The sequence below is a fragment of the Arachis ipaensis genome, chromosome B9, assembly GCF_059453495.1.
Source record: "Arachis ipaensis isolate K30076 ecotype BB chromosome B9, ASM5945349v1, whole genome shotgun sequence".
Lineage (NCBI taxonomy): Eukaryota > Viridiplantae > Streptophyta > Magnoliopsida > Fabales > Fabaceae > Arachis > Arachis ipaensis.
This window is the reverse complement of record NC_142444.1, coordinates 82,615,028-82,620,734: the sequence shown is the minus strand read 5'-3', so window position 1 is coordinate 82,620,734 and position 5,707 is coordinate 82,615,028.

Below are 5,707 nucleotides of genomic sequence, written 5' to 3'. Positions count from 1 at the left end.
ATGTTAAAGGTCACATTAGCCACACTAACGTGAACTCTAACGTAGAGAAGGGAGGATTCTCAACGTTATTGGAAAAGGTAAGTCCCAATAATGTGTGTGAAGGACCAAGAGGCAACGTTAGTGGTCACGTTGGTGCCACTAACGTTGAAGTTAACATGAATTATCCTTTGGTTAGGAACGTTAGTGAAAAAGGTGACTGCCACTAACGTTCTCGAACCCACACTTTCGCTTAACGTTAACGCCACTAACGTCCTAAGCTAAAAGTCCCTGCCCACTTCATACTTTCTCTCTGCAAGTAATGCTAAGCCCACTGAAGAAGATAACTGCTTCAAACTCAAGATCCAAAGGCCCATATCCAAGATTTGAAGAACCAACTAGAAGATCAGAAGAGTAGTATATATAGGGGTAGTTTTGAATCAAAAAGGGAGTGGGTTGGAAATTGGAGAACTACTCTCTGTATTTTACTTTCTCTGCAACTTTTAGTTTAATTCTCAGAATGTATTCTCCATCTATGCTTTTCATTCCCAGAGCTATGAACAACTAAACCCCTTTCATTGGGTTAGGGAGCTCTGTTGTAAATTTGATGGATCAATATTAGTTTTCATTATTCTTCTTCTATCTTTTCTCTTGATTTTACTAGAAAGCTTTCAATCTTCATTCAATTGGGTAGTTATCTTGGAAAAGAAGCTATTCATACTTGGATCTCTTCGGAACTTTGGAAGAGGAATGAAGAGATCATGCTAGAAATGCTTTCTCATGTTAGACTAAATTGGGGTTTGGATGGATATAGTGACATATCATCCTACCAACACTTTGATTTGGAAATACATGTGGTATAATCAGTGACCATACTTCATCTCTTCTCATGAGCAATTGACCAAGGAATTGGCTATTGATCAAGATTTGAGAGATTAAATTACCAAGAAATTGGAATTCAATCACTTAAGATTGCCAAGGAGATCAATGAATGCATTGATTGAGGAAGAGATGAAAATGAACTTGATCCGTAGAATGCAACATCTCCTAAGCCCAATGAATTCCCCATTTCTGATCTTACCCATTCTCTTTACTTTCTGCTATTTACTTTCATGCTATACTCCCCTTCCCATTTAAGATTCTGCAATTTACTTTCCGCTATTTATATTCCGCTCTTTATTTCCAGCATTTACGTTTCTGCTATTTACTTTCTCGCCATTTAATTTTCTGCAAATCTCAAATCCAGTTCTGCTTAGTTCAACTAGAACATTCCTCTAATTAAAGTTTCTTGACCAATCAATCCCTGTGGGATTCGACCTCACTCTATTGTGAGTTTTTACTTGACGACAATTCAGTATACTTGCCGAAGGAAAATTGTTGAGAGACAAGTTTTCATGCATCATTTAGCTTAAAAGGACAAGCATACAGTAAGCAAGATGAAAATGAAAACAGGCAACTTGACTAGCAAGCATAGACCTAAGCAAAAACAAACATCAAATTCTAGTGCATTAAGCTTAAAGAGTGACTATTAATCAAGGGCACATTCAGACTTCCAAATTGATTATTTCCAAGCATATGGAATCAAGTAACAATACAACCTTTTGGTGATGACTTCCAGCTACCCATTTGTTGTCATCCTCCATAGCTTCTGCATCTTTCCTCGCTTCCTTGGATGATGGTGCACTGTTTTTCCAAAAGATTGATTGAATCCCTGCAAAGTTATTGGAAGTTGCTTGTCCCCAAAGCACTTGAGAGATAGTTAGTATGCATGTATGCTTGTGCATTTCGGAACTTAACTTGGTGTGTGAACACCAAACTTAGTTCCTTTCCTAATACAGCAGGTTGAATGCATGCAGTAAATCTCATGTGTTGTTATCAGCAAGACAACTAGAAACTAACTACTGTTAAGTGGTTTCCCTGATTGGTTGGATCTAGCAATTTGCCCTTGAAGGAGTGTAGTGTGATTCTAACTGAAATCTTTGGTGGAACACCAAACTTAGAATTACACACTCACTCTTGTATTGTTTTGGTGTGTAACACCAAACTTAGCTCCTCACAATACGGGGGAAACTACTTGTGATTTTTATTAAAATGCAAATGAAAAGAGAACTACCTTAGGTTGGGTTGCCTCCCAACGAAGCGCTCTTTTAGCGTCGCTAGCTCGACGATTCCTCCATTACTTGAGGTGATACTTCACTTTGGGGTTTTTCCCCATGTTGCCCATGTAGTGTTTGAGCCTCTGTCCATTAACAGTGAACTTCCTCTTTGAACTTTCCTCCATGATTTCTAAGTGCCCATACGGCGAGACCTTTGTGACAAGAAAGGATCCTAACCACCTTGATTAGGGTTTCCTAAGGAAGAGTCTTAATTTGGAATTGTAGAGGAGCACTTGCTGTCGTTCTTCGAAGCTTTTGGGTGTTAAATGGAGGTCATGCCTTCTCTGTGCCTTTTCTTTATAAATCTTGGCATTTTCATAGGCTTGAGATCTGAACTCCTCCATTTCTTGCAGTTGCAAGACCCTTTTTTCACCAGCAGCAGTGCTATCAAAATTTAGCAGCTTGAGAGCCCAAAGAGCTTTGTGTTCCAGCTCCAATGGTAGATGACAAGCCTTTCCATACACCAGTTGGTATGGGGACATTGGTGCACGAAATTACAATCACACTTTTGCAACTTCGCACAACTATCCAGCAAGTGCACTGGGTCGTCCAAGTAATACATTACGTGAGTAAGGGTCGATCCCACGCAGATTGTCGGCTTGAAGCAAGCTATGGTTATCTTGTAACTCTTAGTCAGGATATCAATAATTCTCAGATTTAATTGTAAAAAGTAAAAGAACATGAAATAAATACTTGTTATTCAGTTTTGAAGAACAGGTTGAGGCTTTGGAGATGCTTTGTCTTCTGAATCTCTACTTTCCTACTATCTTCTTCTTCATGCACGCAAGGCTCCTTCCATGGGAAGCTTTATGTTGGGCATTACCGTTGTCAATGGCTACTTCCCGTCCTCTCAGTGAAAACGTTCCAAATGCGCTGTCACCGCACGGCTAATCATCTGTCGGTTCTCGATCATGCTGGAATAGGATCCATTGATCCTTTTGCGTCTGTCACATGCCCAACAATCGTGAGTTTGAAGCTCGTCACAGCCATCCCTTCCCAGATCCTACTCAGAATACCACAGACAAGGTTTAGACGTTCCGGATCTCAGGAATGGCCGCCAATAATTCTAGCTTATACCACGAAGACTCTGATCTGAATCATGAGGCTAAGAGATATGCATTCAATCTAAGGTAGAACGGAGGTGGTTGTCAGGCATGCGTTCATAGGTGAGAATGATGATGATTGTCACGGATCATCACATTCATCAGGTTGAAGTGCGAATGAATATCTTAGAATAGAAGCAAGCATGATAGAATGGAAAACAGTAGTAATTGCATTAATTCATGAAGAACAGCAGAGCTCCTCACCCCCAACAATGGGGTTTAGAGACTCATGCCATAGAGAGTACAATAAGAAACGTGTAAAGTGTCATGAGGTACAATATGAATCACTGAAAGTAGTATTTATAGTAAACTAGTGACCTAGGGTTACAGAAAATGAGTAAGCTAGGGTGTTTATTGTAAAATTCCACTTCCGGGGCCCACTTGGTGTGTGCTTGGGCTGAGCATTGAAGCTTTCATGTGTAGAGACATTTCTTGGAGTTAAACGCCAGCTTTTATGCCAGTTTAGGCGTTTAACTCTAGCTTTTGTGCCAGTTCTGGAGTTAAACGTCAGAATTCTTGAGCTGACTTGGAACGCCTGTTTGGGCCATCAAATCTCGGGCAAAGTATGGACTATTATATATTGCTGGAAAGCTCAGGATGTCTACTTTCCAACGCAATTGAGAGCGCGCTAATTGAGTTTTTGTAGCTCCAGAAAATGCACTTTGAGTGCAGGGAGGTCAGAATCCAACAGCATCTGCAGTCCTTTTTCAGCCTCTGAATCAGATTTTTGCTCAGGTCCCTCAATTTCAGCCAGAAAATTCCTGAAATCACAGAAAAACACAAACTCATAGTAAAGCCCAGAAAAGTGATTTTTATTTAAAAACTAATAAAAACCTAATAAAAACTAACTAAAATGTACTGAAAACATACTAAAAATAATGCCAAAAAGCGTATAAATTATCCGCTCATCACAACACCAAACATAAATTGTTGCTTGTCCCCAAGCAACTAAAAATCAAATAGGATAAAAAGAAGAGAATATACAATGAATTCCAAAAATATCTATGAAGATCAATATTAATTAGATGAGCGGGGCTTTTAGCTTTTTTCCTCTGAACAGTTTTGGCATCTCACTTTATCCTTTGAAGTTCAGAATGATTGTGATGACAAGTCATCTTAGCCTAGTTTCACTAGTCTTTTTCTTTTGTTTTCAATAGATTTTATGCACTTTCTTGAGCCATAAGTAAGCCAATTGGGTAGAATTTCATGTTTCCTTTGATTCAATCAACCATGGTTAAATTAATGCATTTTCATGAGATTTTGTGCAATAATTATCATATATTATGAAAGAGAAACAATCTCATGATTTTGAGCATAGCTTTGATGTTTTTGATTGATTGATGATAGGTGAAAAGAGCTTTGAAGAGGGTTGAAGAAAGAAGGAATGGCAAAGAGCAAGAGAGGATAAAAAGCTTGAGCCAAAGTTTGCCTCAAACTTTAGCTCAAACGTGAAGAAGAGCTTGACTTCACCCTGGAGGCATCAAAAGTTTGCGCCAACGTTTGCCTCAAACTTGAGGTCAAACATTGGCACCCTCAGAGCAAAAAAAGAAAGACCCAGGGAGCAAAAAGCTTGCGCCAACATTTGCCTCAAACTTTGAGTCAAACGTTGGCGCCACAAAAAGAAGACCCAGGGAGCAAAAAGCTTGCGCCAACGTTTGCCTCAAACTTTGAGGTCAAACGTTGGCGCCATTTGAGTATGAAGAAGAGTCCCTGATTGAAAGCTTGATTGAGCCACGTTTGCGCCAACGTTTGCCTCAAACGTTGGGCCAAACGCTGGCCAAAGAACATGCAAGGGAGGATCCACGTTTGAGCTCAAGTTTGACCTCAAACTTTAAGCCAAACGTGGATGACAGCACGGGAGGCAATTTGCTACAAAAAGCTTGAGTCAAAGTTTACCTCAAACTTTGACTCAAGCTTTAATGGTTCATGGCCCGGTTCTGACCCAATTCACAAGTGGGTTTCTTTCCAACTCCAAGGGCAATCAACAGAGGCTTCTGTCAACCCAATTCCATTAAGAGCAAGGGCCCAATTCAAGGCTTGAAGATCATTTTAAGAGAGTGGATAAATAGCTTAGAATTTAAGTTTTCGAGAGAGCTTTTTCCTTTTTAGTTTTACTGGGTAGTTTTGGAGAGTTTTTGGTTGAGAGTTATTTTGAGATTCTGAGTCTTGGAGAAGGAGAATTGAATTCTCTTCCTCTTAGTTTTCTTGTTTTAAATTTCATTTACACTTGTCTTGAATCTTGGGTTGAAGAATTGAGGAAATTCTATCTCAATCTCACCTTGAGATCTCTTTCTGTTTTGATTTACTGCATCATTGAGAATTTGTGATTTCACTTCTTTTCTTATACTGCTGGATCTTTACTTTTCTTGCAATTGAATTCTCAATTTGGATCTAAGAAGGCATTGAGATCTAGACTTGGTTATCTAGTCTCTTGGATCCTGAGATCTGGAGTCATCATTTTATTTTCTCTGT